We start from the raw sequence: 14,911 nt of genomic DNA, 5'->3' as shown, positions 1-14,911 counted from the left end.
GCAGAAGACCCGGGTTCGATTCCCGATATGGGTACATTGTGTGAAGCCTATTTCTGGTGTCCCCCGCTGTGATATTGCTGGAATATTGCTAAAAGCGGCGTAAAACCATACTCTCTCACTCACTCAAAGCAGCCTTCAAACAAACTCACGCAATTATAATGACAGTGGGGTCGACATACTCGTACACTTGTAGCAATTAAACCTTATGTGACATGGCAAGCCCGGGAGTATGGCAAGCCGTTTTCACATTTATTACGGAATTACAGATATCTTCAATTGTTTTAAAGATATCGGTATTTTATTTAAAGATATCAATAATGTTTTTAAGATATCAAAAAATAATTAAAGATATCTTAAATTCATTTCTGATATCCATAATACAATGACTGATATCTTAAAATGTTACGGTGATATCAACAAATTAGTTTGTGATATCTCTAAATGTATTTAAGATATCATTAAACAATGACCATCCTACAATACATAAATATATTAGAAATAAATTCAAGATATCTTAAATTCAATTTTAAGATATGTTGAAATAAGTTATACATATCCACAAATGCATTACAGATATCTTTAATTCAATTAGAGATATCTTTAATTCAATTCAAGATATCATGAATTCTGACCGTTACTGATATCAAATATCCAATTAAAGATATCATTAATACTTTTGATGATATCTTTATATCAATTATTGATATCAGTTATCTAATTTAAGTAACATTATTAATGTAACATCTTTAATAATGGCAACAATTGAAGATATCTATAATTAATTATTGATATCTGTATTTAGTTTCAAGATATCAGGAATTGAATTAATGACATTATAACAGAACATGACATTTTGATATCTTTAAATCATATTTTGATATCAATAATCGAATTTAAGATATCAGCAATTCTTTTCAAGATATCTTCAATTCCATTCAAGATATCTTCAATTCATTTCAAGATATCTTTAAAACAATTGAAGATATCTTAATTTTTTTGCAGATATCTACAATTATCTGCATTTAAGATATCTTCAATTCCATGCCAGATATCTTCAATTCCATTCAAGATATCTTCAATTCATTTCAAGATATCTTTAAAACAATTGAAGATATCTGTAATTCCGTAATAAATGTGAAAACGGCTTGCCATACGGGAGTCTCAGTCGCTGCAATACGCTACGCGGAGGTGCGTATCAAAGCTGTGCCAGGATACGCTGTAGATGAGTACGATGCCAAATTCGTTCTGATTAAGATTCACAAAATGTTGCCTATGAGAGTCACAAGGTCTAGTTTTCACCTCCTACCAAGCTGACGCATTGTAATACAACTGAAATATTGTTAAAGGCGGCGTAAAACACAACTCATTCACTCCTATCACTATGTGATAGTGTTGGCGTATTGTTGAAATCCGATATACTCACTGTAAAAGTCCATCTTGAACTTAAGGGTCACACGATCAGATTCGTCCTTTGTCTATAAGGTCCGACCAAGAATGTGTTTTTAATCCAAAAGGAATGATGAAGCACTCGAGAATAGTAGAATACTAGAATAGCGCTTTATCAAATGCATGTTAAACTTACCCTTGTCTGTAAGTGTCGGGGAAATTGGAAATACCAGTGTAGCTTCGCATGCCAGAGGGATGGACATGACACCTCGGATGCGGACACGTGAAGATCCGGGGTAGAATAGGTCTTCAGCAACCCATGCTTGCTCTGAAAGGCGGCTATGCTTGTCGTAAGTGGCGACTAACGGGATCGGGTGGTCAGGCTCGCTGACTTGGTTGATGCATATCCAAATTGCGTGGATCGATGCTCATGATATCAATCACTGAATTGTCTGGTTCAGACTCGGTTTTGTACAGACCGCCGTCATATAGCTGGCATATTGCTTAGTGCGGCATTAAACAACAAACCAACCAACCAACCTCTGATGCAGCAGAATCGATTGGGGCTATACAAGTGTGTTTTTCTTTCATCTTCAATGCTATCGGGGAGACGGGTGGCCAAGTCGTCTAAGTCGTCTAAGGCGCCGCGATTCGCTATGAAGAGTCCCTTGGGCACGCCAGAAACCTATGATTGTGGGTTCGAATCCCGATTCTCCCCAATTATGTTTTTAGGGTTGTCAGCACCATACCCGTGCTCGTGGGTTTCACCGATGTGGGAAACGTCTGAGACCTGCATTACTACGGGCTTTCCTCCCACATTAAGCTGACACGCCGTGATATAACTGGAATACTGTTAAAAGCGGCGTTAAACCCAACTCACTCACTCACTCAATGCTATGACGTTCTGCCTTTGCACGGATACCTAGTGTCATCACGATGTGGTAGTGAGTCATGGTTTGGTTTGGTTGGACATCTTACAGTGAAATCGATGTGACAAATGGTTTATCAATGAAAGTATCAAAGGTCGGTTGCAGATTGTCATGCGATGTGCACAATTTACGTGCAGCTGTTAAAATAACACAGCCATGTTTTCTGACAGCGATGTCACCAAAAGATATATAGGTGTATGTCCTGCCGTTTGTTTATTTGCAGTTTAACGGGTGTTTCATTTTTTTAAATATCAGTTCAGGGCCCTTACCCCCTCTACACGCAGCCCAGACAGTGAATGCGACTTCTCCCAGGAAGCGCTGCCTAGTCAAACCCACCCAGAACTTTTCGGAGAATGTGAAGACTCCCCATCACTGCAGCCTTCTGCATTACCCAGATTGTCAGAAGGGCTGTATTCCTGGTAGCAAACCCGGGTACTCTCCCGATGCCAGTCAACAGATTTGGAGGTACCAAACCGAGAACAATGGGGAGTCAGACAACTTGGTACTTGGGATGCAAGCGTGACATTTCGAAAGCGAGGTCTGCATATTTTCAATGTTTTTCCTCAATCTTGTCAACCACATTTGTGTCAAATGAGACAGAAAATTCAATAATATAAATGATTTCATTGGATTTATCAAAAAAGACAACATCAGGTTTGTTGGCCTGGATAGGTCTAGGGTTGTAAACGGGCCTATTCCAAAGAATTTTGTATTTATCAGTGAGAGAGTTGGCTTTAACACCGCTATTAACAGTATTCCAGTTATATCTAGGCGTGTCAGCTTAATGTGGCAGGAAATCCCGAAGTGATGCAGGTCTCAGACGTTTCCCACTTTTGTAAAACCCACGAGCACGGGTATGGTGCTGACAAACCTAAAAACATAATCGAGGCGAACCGGGATTCAAATCCACAATCATTGGTTTCTGGCGTGTCCAAAGGACGCAACTCTGCACAGCGAATCGCAGGTACATGGGGAATAACTATTAACATACAAAAATCAAACGTTTTCAGAAGGGGAGGCACCCTATATGCCAAGGAGAAATGGACATACATAGACACACCCCTGTCCATAGTTAACAGTTATACGTACTTGCGTGTAATATTGTCTTCAACTTTCAAGATGTCAAAGTAGATGTCAAAGTGTATTGCTGATCTAGCAAATCGTGGAAAACGGGCTTTGGTGGAAATGCACATAAATTTGAATATAATATGAATATTTGATACACAGGTATTACCAATACTTTTATATGGGTCAGAAGTATGGGGTTACCAGCGGTATGATCAATAAGAACGAGTTCATCTTTTGGCATGTAAAAGTTTTTTAAAGGTGGGAAAACAAACGCCAAATGCTATTGTCTGCGGTGAAGTTGTCGCTACCCGCTTTTATGTCAATGCGCAGGTCCGCATTACTAGTAGTTATAGTAGCAGCAGTAGTAGTAGTAGTAGTAGTAGTAGTAGTAGTAGTAGCAGTAGTAGTAGTAGCAGTAGTAGTAGTAGTAGTAGTAGTAGCAGTAGTAGTAGTAGCAGTAGTAGTAGTAGTAGCAGTAGTAGTAGTAGCAGCAGCAGTAGCAACAGCAGTAGGAGGATTAGTAGTAGCAGCAGTAGTAGAAGTAGTAGTAGCAGTAGTGGTAGTAGGAGTAGTAGTAGTAGCAGCAGTAGTGGTAGTTGCAGCAGTAGTAGTAGTAGCAGCAGTAGTAGTAAACATTTATTCGCTCGTTTATAACAATAAGGGACCAATGTCATCCAAATTACATAAACAAAATCAATTATACAAAAACTAAACAAAATCCCTATTATTCGTGAAATCCTCCGGTATTTTGTACACTGCCTGATTCACTCAAGGGATAGAATGTTACATATTCCTTAAATAGTGAACCTTTATAAATACTGTTACACATTTCACGAAAAGTACATACATGTATATTATACTACCGAAAAGAAATAAGGGAACTAATGATTTGAGTTATCGGTTAGTGCCCTCACACTGCAGATCGCGCATGATGTCATCAAAATAGTTCCTGGAAGTTTAGAGGTCAGATGTCGCCAGCATGTAGCTGTCAATGTCATAGTGGCCATCATGGGACATACAAAGTCATACGTAGGACATACAAAAATATCATAGTGAACCCTTGTGAATGGGGCTGGGGGTGGAGTTGGGGGTGGGGCTTTTGGTGAGAGGGGCAGGTAACTTTGACCCTGAAGTTTCTCAGAAAGAAACCTTGCAACAATGTAATTTTTGTGCCATACAATTCCCTTTTTTTCAACAGTCTGAAGCATAATTATAGCCCCCCACCCCCCTTAAATTAACAAAATTAAAACCATATTGGTCCGTCATAGGTCCCTTAGTATCCTATTGGCGTCATGTACATGGGTTAAATTCCCACACGTGGCCCAGTCGTGTAAATGTTGCATCCACCACCAACTACAGACTGTATTGCCGCTGCAACCCCGCACCCCAGTATCATCGTCAACATCTGTTGACAATGTCCTTGAATATCCGATATATGAAGTCGTGGATGATAACGACAATGGCAGTTTGTCAATGCTTAATGCAGTAAACTGGTAATTTAATCTGCAATTTTCTTAAACACAATAAAAGTTTCTTTAAACAACTGATGAACCAATTTATTTAATCGGACGAAAAACATAATCCAAACTTAACAATATTGCAGTAGTATGTGTCTCAAACGAAAACATGGTTAAAAAAAAATAATTCATAAATAATGTATTAGCCGACATGAATAGACTCACCCAGCGGTGGTATAAAGTCACTACCACGTCATAATTATATTAGGCCACGACGTGTTTAGAAGCATGCAAACACTGTTGACGCTCGGTCGTGGATGATGTGGCTTTGTCTTGTGTTCTTGGTTTTGGTGCAACAAGGGCTATGCCAAGCGTTTGATACCGCTGGTGAGTGTGTGATTTACATAAATGAATGATACCCATAACTGAATAATGTACATGAGTCGTGTTCTGAATTTGTAAGATATTTTGTACCTTTGGATTAACAAAATGTTTTCTTTTCCTACCTTCATGTTCATAAATCAAAACACATATATATGTTGAAGTGCACATTTTGATTAATCCTAGTATTGTTTTGGCATACATTTCAAAACGTAAAATGCAAATTTTATGTCACTACTGTAGCATGTTGTAAAGTAGGGATGTTTTTAAAACTGTCAGTTGAACTGAGATTGTAAGCGAGTTTATCATTTTCTGTGAAGAGTCATGCACAAAAAATCCAAAGAAACCCAATTGAAGAAAATAGGATTTGGTTTGTCAATTTACATTTTGATAAAATTTGAAATTGTTACACAAGTCTTCTCGTGCTAAAGCATCGTTTGTTCTTTGAGTATTCTTTCTTAACATATTCTTTTGTTAGGTAATAACAGATAAAACAAAAAAAACAATTATAAATTTATAAACATTTACTGTCATTCATAACAGTAGTGACTTGTTGACGCAAGAGGAAATTTTAAAATACATATGACTGCCACATTCAGTTTTTCAACTCAACAAACAATGTAATAGGAACAAGCACATGTTATGTGACACCAAGAGCTGGGGCTGCTGGAATATTGCTCGACATAACGGGAATGTTGACCATTGGAAAGTTGAAGTCATCCCTCTTGTTTTACAGTCTCTGAATCTTATTTGAAACCAGTTTGTCACCCTCATAACTCTTTATCACTACTGTACCGCTAAACTAATAGTGGAGAAATCACGTCTACCAATCTTTCAGTTCAAATAAATTCTTGTATAACCTGAAGAGATATGTTTTGAAAAACCTATTCAAATTAAATAAAACTGAGTTTCAAGATATTCTTTCAAACTATAAACGTCCCTTGTCACTACTGATACAAAATATAAAAATGTAGCAAAACTATCAGTAATTCAATGAAATCTGTAGCAGTTTTTTTGTGAAATAGTATTAACATGAGAAATGTAACTTTAAACGTCATTCTAAAGAAGTGAAAACCTCATTTTCTTACAACATTAAATCAGTTGCCACTACTTTTACATTTTGTCCCCACTGTTACAAAACAACTAAAACACATGAGACTGGGTCATTTGAGCTATACAATTCAAACAAATCTGTCAAACAATGTCAAACTTGTAGATATTATTCTTTCAAAACAGCTATGAAAATTTAATAATGCTCTTATATATATATACCCTTTTGACAAAATTTCAAAATATCTGTTCACTACTGGTACATTTAAGTGTCCCCACTGTTACAAATATTTGCCAAACCCATTATTGTTGGAATCATGATTGTGAGTCTGCTAATGTTGAATATATTTTTTGAATTTTGAATTAACATGAAATTAAATATATTTGTTTGATTGGTTATGTAAGTAAAGCAGAATCTTATTTTGTACCATTTCAGTTACAACTGTTATCATCCTTCGTCACTACTGTTACTGATACTTGACATATTCCCCGTTTTCTGGCCATCCGTTTTAGCTTTGGCAGACCGTGCCAGCAAAACCGTTGTATTCATTGTTACATTACGCTGTTACATTTTAACACATAGGCACTGTAACAGTAGTGATCGTAGAAGTAGTGACAAATCAATGAATTTTCATTTCTAAAACAATGATTGGTCCCAGAGAATCAAAAGGCACATGCTTCCTAAAAATGCACAAAATCAGTACCCATTACTTTACATAGGTTTGAGGTTATGGATATTGCATTGGTCTATAAGAATTTGCCCGGTTAGTTGGTTTATCGGGCTTAGGGATAGGGATGACTAGTGCCTGTTTCCAGGGAGTTGCAATTGGTACCTGTCCGTTTTGATAGATTAGGTTATATAGTTTAAGTAGTGCCTGTAGTAGGTTGGGGGGGGGGGGGGGGGGGAGTTTTTTTATTATTTGGTAGGATGTTAGGTCTAGTCCCGGGGCAGTTCCCTTTTTCCTATTTTGGAGAGTACGTACTGGAGTTCTTCCATTGAGTAAGGTTGGTTTATTTCGAGGTTATCATTATTTGGTTCTTTAGTAGGTTTGGCTTCTGCTTTAAGTTTTTGTTGGAATTTTTCGCTGAAGTTATTGTTGCTGCTTATGGCCGAGAAGTGGTTTGCTAGGTTATTTGCCTTTTCGGTAGGGTTGGTTGAATTGTTTATGTTGGGTGTTTTTTTGGTGACGTTTTAAGCCTCTAATGGCGTGGATATTTCGCCAGACTGTTCTGGCATCTGTGCGATTATTTACTCCTTCACAAAAAAATTTCCAATCTCTGGTTTTAGCTATTTTGTCTAGTTTTTGGACTTGTGGTTTAGTTCGTGAGCTACCGTTATATGGTTATGGTCGCGTTTGGCTCTATTGAAGGCTGTTTTACGTTTGCGTCTAGTTTGTTCTATTTCCTCGTTCCACCATGGTACCGAGAGTTTGCCTACTTTATTTGTTTTATAAGGTATTGGTGCTTTGGCTGCGTTAATTATGTAGTCTGTTATGTTTTTGCAGTAGATTTCTTGGTCCTTATTTTCTAGTTTGGTTAGGTTGGCTTGGTTGCAGATATCCTGAAATTTGTCCCAGTTAGCTTGGTTATAGTTGAATTTTGGTTCTAGGTTTACTGTTTGGGTAGGAACGTTTGTATTGCCTATGGTAGTGTTTATAGGGAAGTGATCACTACCTAGTGGGGCGTCGTGAACTTCCCATTGAGTACTTTGGGCCAGATCTGGGGTGCATATGGTTAGGTCGATAGCCGACATTTTATGGTTTTTCTTATCGTATCTAGTTGGTTGGTTATTGTTTAGGAGTAGAAGGCGATTTGTTTTTATCCATTCAGAGATTAGTTTGCAATGATTATCTACTTTTTCATCTATGCTCCAGGTGGGGTGGTGAGCGTTAAAGTCTCCTAGGTATATAGTTGATTTATTGCTTATTTGGAGTAATTTGTTTAGGTCCTCAGCTTGAAATTTTTGTTCTGCCCAGTGGTATATGTTTATGATGTTTATTTTTCGGTTTTTGAGAGTTATTTGGATGCCGTTTGCTTCTAGGTTTGGTGTGTTTATTTTGATTACTTCATAGTTAATGTCTTCTCTGATTAGTATTATTAATCCTCCTGCGGCTCTAGCGGTTTTAGGTTTGGCTCGGTCTGTTCTAACTGAGTTGTAGTTTGGTAGAGTAAATTTAGATTTTTTTGAGAATTTGGTTTCTTGGATGCAGGCAATGTGCGGACCCTTATCTTGTTTAAATTTTGCTTTTAGTTCGTGGCCGTGGGAATTAAGTCCGTTGGCATTCCACTGAAATATGTTTAGGCCTTCCATTATTTGGGCTTTTAGTGTTTGGAGGTTAGGTTTGATTTAGGCTAGGGGTTTTTACTTGGTTGAGGTAGGGCTAACTCATTTTAGGCCTATGGTGAAGAATGTGTAGGTGAGGGTTGTCAGTTTAAGCTTATTTGCTACGGTATAGAAAGCTTTAGTGCTAGCGTTTGATTTATTTCCTTTAGCATATATGCGAGAAGGATGGTTAAGTTGTTTAGTTTGTTGTTTGACATTTGCTGAGGCCTGCATTTAAAGTTTTTTGTTTGTTTTTGTTTTGTTTTGTTTGTTTGTTGTTGTTGTTTTTTTTGGGGGGGGGGGGGGGGGGCTGAGAGAGTTATTTCGTTTATGTCTTCCTCGGTTGTGTATTCGTATTCTTCTGTGTTGTTAAGATTAGTTTCCTCACATTCCATGGGGGTGGTTTGCGTGCGTGCTTGTGGTAGTGGTCTGGATGTGGTTTCCTTACCGTCTGGGTTTTCGGGTTGTGATTGCTTGGGATCGGTTGTTGTTGCCGTAGCGACTGTGGTTTGTATGGTGCCGGGTTGGGTTGTAGCGGGCGTATTGTTGCTTGTTTTGCGTGCAGTTGTGGATGTTGTGAATGTGCTAGTGGAGGTGGAGGGTTGTGGGATGGATGTGTGGTGGATGTGTGTTTTGGGTGCTGGGTGTACTCTTTGCAGGATGCCATCCCATGCCGAGTTTAAGTGTGGGGTGTTGTTTGGTTGTTTTGTATGCTGTGTTTGTCTTTTTGTTTGGAGTTAGGCCGTGTCGATATTGATGTGTTTGTTGGCCTGTTGTGTGAGGGTGTGTCTATGAGGGCAGTGGTTGGATAGTGAGGAATGTTGTATGCTTTTACAGTGTATGCACCAGGGTGTGCATGTCCCTGGGCAGTCAGTTTGGGCGCATTTCCTGCATTTTGTTTTTTGGAATTTACATTGATTGGCTGTATGGTTGTATCGGAGACAGTTAGAGCATTGTTTAACTTGTTTTATGTCTGGTTTGACTTCTAATTTAGTGGTTGCTCCGAAGGAGATAAATTTATGTGCTTCTGGATATTTAGCTGATTTTTGGAAATTGATTAGACTATTGGTGTGTTTGAGATTTTACCGTTTCTATTTGAAGTTATTCTTCGGGTGCTAGTTATTTTAGGTTGGGGGTACATATCTCGGTTATCGTTAGCGTCTTGTGCGTACATGTCTAAGTCTTCGTTGTTTTCTTTAGGATTTACTCTGATTACGCCCCTAGTGAATAGCCGCCAGTTTGGGGTTTGATCAGTTACTGTGTATTGGAAGATTTGGGTGATTTATTTTGCTGCGTTTAGGGAGTCCTGGTCTGGGAAAATTATTTGGAAACCTTTGTTAATTTGGTCGAAGTGAATTTTGTGCTGTTTGAACCAGATTCTTACTTTACTGGCTGTGAGACATTTAGAAAGGACGTTTTTAGGGCCTGTAGCGCAAAAGTAAAGGGCGAAAGTGGTGATGATGGATGCGGGCGACATGTTTGGTGGTGGTTGTGTGTTGGTACAACTGTACAGCTTCCTTTTTTAGGTGTTTGTTGTGGGGATCGGCGATTCGGCTGGTGGGTGAAGCTACTGGTGATTTGGAGCCGAAACTGCAGGTATGAGTGGGATGGATGTCCTCCCGGAAGTGTTGTGGGCTTCCGAAGGTGTGGGTGATTCTGTTTGGTGGATGTCTGCCTGGGTAGTGTTGCGGGAGTCGGACATGTTTTGCGGCTAGTGAGGTGAGGTGAGTGGATGTGGTGAGTGGGTTTGTACGGAGTGAGTTGGTAGTGAGAGGTGTGTTTTGAAGGAGTAGGTGGTGAGTACTGGTTGAGCAGGTTTGTTGAGATGTGTTTAGGTTTTTGAGATTGTTATTTAGGGGTTGGGGATTATCCTATTGTTTACTTAAGAGGATGTTTAGTGTTTTTGTGGATTTGCGGGCTTGGGTGTGAGTAGATTTAAGAGAGAATGTGGGTGTGTGTTTTGATAATTACCTCCTTTGCTGGCTATCAGTGAAACTGTGCTGGCTTGGGAGGCTTTGCTGGGTGAGGTTGGCTTGGTGGCTGGTTGGCTTGGGTGGCTTGGTACGCTGGAGAGGTGTTGCTAGCTTGGAGTACAAACTGCGACTGCATTTGTTGTTGTTGCATTAGGTGTTTAAGAGGTCGCCTTCTGCCTAGGCAATTTCGGCTGACCTGTCCCTCTTTGGGACGCCTGTGTGTGAGAAGGGTTCACATATCTATTGTGAGTTCGGTGTTCACATAATTTCTGTTTTTGCATTGATATGATTTCTATTTTCTTATATTGATATGATTTCATTTTTATCCTTGGCTGCTCTGTTTATATACGTTCGAGCAGCTGTCCATCTCTCAGAAATAGAGTTAGTTTGGCCTTCGCTATTGCATCTCTTGGCTTTAGGAGATCTATGACAGATAGCGGATCTAGCTGCAATTCTTGTTTTAACCTAGCCCGGGCTGGGGCATGGTCTTGACATTCTAGTAACAGGTGGTCAATGGTTTCAGCCTGATTGCAAGATGAACAAACCTTGTCATAGTGCTTTTTGTGACCAAGTCTGAGGCGTGAGATAGCAGTTTCAATTTTCCTTTCATTTGAGTATGAGTTTGGCTTTTGTTGGACCTTGGGTTGAATTTTGTATAGCCATCTGCCGATCTTACTTGCGTCCCATTGGGTTTGCCATCTTTTAGCTATGGAGGCTTTGATTTTGCTTTTTATCTCTAGTTTACTAAAGGGAATAGGCTGTATATCCGCTTTGTCTAGAGCTAGCTTCGCCAGTGAGTCTGCTTTTTCATTTCCATGAATATCTATGTGAGAGGGGATCCAACACAGCTCCACCTGTTGCCCTTGGTCCGATAGTTTTGTATATTCGTATAGAATATTGTTGACTGTGTTTGGCCTGGAGTTTGAGTTTCTTCCACTGATGGCCTGAAGTGCACTTAGCGAGTCTGATAGGACGACTGCCTTTGCTTCCGGGAGTTCCGGTATGAGTTTGAGTGCATGATGAATTGCCTCCAATTCAGCCGTGAATACTGACTGACCATCGGGCAAGCGAACTGAATGTGCTTGGGGTTTGGAGCTGTGGATATGGATCCCGTAACCAGCACTGTTGTTGATAGGATTCTTGGATCCATCAGTGTATATATGGGCCCAGCTGTCCCAGGTAGTTTGAATTTTAGTGATAGCTACTGATCGTAGTTGGGTTGGGTTTTCTCTTTTAGTGACTTCTGATGTTAAAGCAGTGTCAACTTTGGGAGTTTGTAAAGTCCAGGGAGGGTGTAACCCTTTGTTGTGACTTTCTGGAGGCTGAATGTCATCGCAATTGTGACTTCGAATGAGTTCACGTACTAATATCCCAGATGGCTTTAGTGAGGGATTTTTTCGAGCTAGGGCCTCATCTCGAGCGTTTTTGTCTTGCCATATCTTTTTAACCAAAGGGTTTGATGTTCGTCCCCAGAACGATAATATTGCCTGCTCTCGTCTTAGTTTCAATGGGAGTTCTCCCGTTTCTACTTGTAGTGCTTCTAGTGAGGTGCCTGTCGCTGCGCCTGTGGCCAGTATTAGGGCTTTGTATTGTATTCTGTCTAGTCGCCTCAAGACAGTATTTGATGCTGAGTGAAAAGCCTCACAACCATAGTCAATTTTTGATCTGATAAGAGCTTTGTAGAGGTCCAGCTGAGTGTCCCTCGATGTGCCCCAAGATGTGCCTGAAATTGCCCGTAATACGTTCAGGTCTTTTTGACATCTGTTTTCCACATATTCTATATGCTTGCGCCAAGTGAGGTGTTGATCAAGGATAACTCCAAGAAATATTGCAGATTTTTCGAATTTGATAGGTTTGCCTTTTATGGAGATACGGGGTATCATAGCATCTTTCCCCCGGCGTTTGAATAGAACTCCAACAGTTTTTTCACTTGAAAGGGTGAATCCCCATTGATCTACTCCGTCCAGGGCTGACTGGAGTTTTTTTTCTGATTTGTGAGATATCTCTGTGCTTTACCCATATTGCTCCGTCATCAGCGAACTTAGAAGTTTGGGTAGGAGAGTTGACATGGTCAAAAAGATCATTGATCATGATATTAAACAGGGTTGGGCTTATAATGCTGCCTTGTGGCGTGCCATTGTCCAGTGCCATAGGATCCGATCGATTGTTCCCTATTTTAACTGAAAGCGACCTGTCTTGCAGGAAGCTGTCTATGAAGTTTGCCATGTTCCCTTCAACTCCATTTTGTGATAGTTTTGAGAGGAGTCCGTCATGCCATACCATGTCGAAGGCTTTGCTGAAGTCCAGAAATACTGCGGCTAGGTATTGTCTGTTTAATTGGGCTTTTTTTATTTCATTTTCCAGTCTTAGAATATGATCTAGACACGAGTGTCCCTTCCTGAAGCCACTTTGGTCAGGTTTTATGTGGTTGCCAGTTTCAAGATGATGCATGAGCCTTTTTGTAACCATGGCTTCCATGGCTTTGCACATGTTTGAGGTGAGTGAGATCGGTCGATAAGAGTTTGGTAGGGCTTCCTCTTTCCCTTGCTTTAGCAGCGGGATAACCGCAGCATGTTTCCATGCTTTTGGGACTTCTCCTTTGGACCATATCGTGTTATACAACTCAGTGAGTAAGCGTTTGGTTTGATCAGGTAGGTTTTTCAATATCTCGTAGCTGGTTGTGTCAAGACCAGGTGCTGTGCCTTTTCTATGTTGTATCGCATCATCAAACTCTGTCACAGTAAATGGTATATTGTATACCAGATGCTTGCTTTGCGGCCGTTTTGAGATCTTAGGCATAAGCATTTTTGCCTGTTTGAATTCTTCGCTGCAATTTGTGTTGCTGCTGACAGATGAGAAGTGCTCAGCTAGAATGTTGGCCTTTTCTTTGACTGTATGGGCGTTGGCTAACTTGGGAATTTTTGTGGGTTTACGCTTACCCCTGATTGCGTGTATTTTGCTCCAGACTGTTTTAGCATTTGTTTTCTCATTAAGGGATTTGCAGAAGGTCTGCCATGACTCTTTTTTAGAAACGTCTATGAGTTGTCTTACTTTCGTCCTGGCTGCTCGGACTTGGGCAAAGGCTGATTTATCCCTTTTTGACCTATTTAGGGCTTTCTTTCTCACTCTCCTAGCTTTTGCTATTTCCCTGTTCCACCATGGTACCGGCTCTTTGCCAGTTTTGTGGTCTTTTTTTTTTAAATTGATTTTTCAGCTGCGGCAATAATTGCTGAGGTGAGATTTTGGCAAAGAAGATCAGGATCATCCGAGGCAATTTCTGAGGACTTGAATGATAGACATTCCTTCCTGAATTTAGGCCAGTCAGCCTTTGCATAGTCCCATGTGGGCTGAGGATTGGGCTGTTCCTCTAATTGTGGTGGGCTACCTATGTAGGTGAGTATAGGAAGGTGATCGCTTCCCCAAGTGTCGTCATGGACTTGACATTGGCAATGTGAGGCGAGGTTTTTGGTGGCAATTGTGAGATCAATTGAACTCCACGTGTTGTGGACTTGGTCATAACGTGTGTGACTGCCGTTGTTCAGAGTTATTGAGATTGTCGTCCTCAACCCATTTCTCTACCATTTTGCCGTATTTGCATGAATCATTCCTGTCTTCCCAAAGAGGGCTGTGGGCATTAAAGTCACCAAGGATTATCCCATTTTTCCTACTATTTGAGCTAGTCTTGTTAGCTCTTCCATGTTCGTTTCATGGGTAACCCTGTGATATATGTTAGCTATGCGTAATTCGTTGGCATTTGCCAGTTTTAGGGAGATTACTTGGGTTTCAAGGTTCCCTACGTTTGCTTCAATATTTTTGGAGGTACAGCTGTCGTGGACAAGGGTGATTAGTCCTCCTCCCTTGTTGCCTGGCATAAGTCTTTTTCTGTCTTTTCTATATTGGGTATACCCAGGTAGTGTGAATTTGGCTTTTTCACTGAGTTTAGTCTCCTGTATTAGAATGACATGAGGCTTGATCACCTTTTTTTTGACGAGTGCAGTCAGTTACTTACTTACTTACTTACTTACTTTGGAGATTTAACGTGCGCTTTCCGACTGATGCGTATTTCGCACACGGGCCCGGCCAGGCCATTTAATGTGTTTCCGAAAGGGGCGAAGGTGGTCTGTGCAACCCAAGAGGGGGGGTTTAGGGGTTGCTTATATAGAATTTGGGAATTTTGGGATTTGGAATAGATGCCGATGGGATTGGGGAGGAGAACTAAGGGAGCTGGGTATGGTGGATGTTTGTTTGTTTATGTGATTTTGATTTGGTAGGTTATTGTGTTTTTAGATGCGTTTTATTAGTTCCGTTTTTATTAAGAATACGCCTAAGGCCTTGAAGTTTTCT

The 14,911-nt window shown here is 40.2% G+C and overlaps 1 protein-coding gene across 2 annotated transcripts in view; it reads left to right on the top strand.

The window, feature by feature from the left end:
- LOC124128379 overlaps positions 1 to 14,911 on the top strand; it is a 57,078-nt gene that overhangs the window by 18,868 nt on the left and 23,299 nt on the right. The window contains exon 1 of one of the 2 annotated variants that reach the window (XM_048401265.1): positions 5,131 to 5,227. The exons of the other annotated variant lie outside the window; for it this stretch is intronic. The gene's annotated coding sequence lies outside the window, so the exon portion shown is untranslated. Of the gene's footprint in view, positions 1 to 5,130; positions 5,228 to 14,911 lie in introns of those variants that run through there. 2 annotated transcript variants of the gene reach the window in all.

The sequence above is a fragment of the Haliotis rufescens genome, unplaced genomic scaffold (genome assembly GCF_023055435.1).
Source record: "Haliotis rufescens isolate VD_foot unplaced genomic scaffold, xgHalRufe1.0.p SCAF_21, whole genome shotgun sequence".
Lineage (NCBI taxonomy): Eukaryota > Metazoa > Mollusca > Gastropoda > Lepetellida > Haliotidae > Haliotis > Haliotis rufescens.
Note: the sequence above shows the minus strand (reverse complement) of the source record. Positions and strands in the feature narration are given on the sequence as shown.